Raw genomic sequence first — 702 nt, forward strand, 5'->3', positions numbered from 1 at the left:
GTGATGTTTGTATCAACTGCCAGACCAGAACAAAGGGAGAATAAGGAGAAATATCTCACTAGCGTCATAAAACCAGGGTCCAGGAGGAGACAGAGACCCAGTTCAAAAGATATTAAAGATCAGCCCTAAGTCGGTCAAAACATCTAAAATATCAGATGTTTTCCTTCGAAATCCTCCGCCCAAAAGGGACCCGTAAAGCACATAGAATTACATCAGAGAGAGAGAGAGAGAGAGAGAGAGAGAGAGAGGGAGAGAGAGGGAAAGAAATGGGTAAGTCAGAAAGGGAACGAAAGAGATAGAAAGGGAAAGATGGGTAAGAGAATTACAGAGGTAGAGAGAGGGAAAGGTGGTTGAGTGAGACGGTATGGGATTGGAAGAGAGGGGGTGTGTAAGACAGTGGGAGAGTGTGAGAATCAGTGATTGAGAGAGAGAGAGAGAGAGAGAGAGAGAGAGAGAGAGAGAGAGAGAGAGAGAGAGAGAGAGAGAGAGAGAGAGAGAGAGAGTGGGAGAGTGGGAGAGTGAGAGAAATCATGAGAGGGAGAGAGAGAGAGAGAGAGAGAGAGAGAGAGAGAGAGAGAGAGAGGGAGGAAAAATTCTTGAAGTATGAGAAAACTTTACTGCTCCCCTCCCCTCTTTCCTTCTTTCTGTCTCCTCTCTCCAATCCCCCCCACCCCCCTCTTTCGATTTCCCTCTCTTTCTGTT

The sequence above is a fragment of the Hypomesus transpacificus genome, chromosome 4, assembly GCF_021917145.1.
Source record: "Hypomesus transpacificus isolate Combined female chromosome 4, fHypTra1, whole genome shotgun sequence".
NCBI classification, from domain to species: Eukaryota; Metazoa; Chordata; class Actinopteri; order Osmeriformes; family Osmeridae; genus Hypomesus; species Hypomesus transpacificus.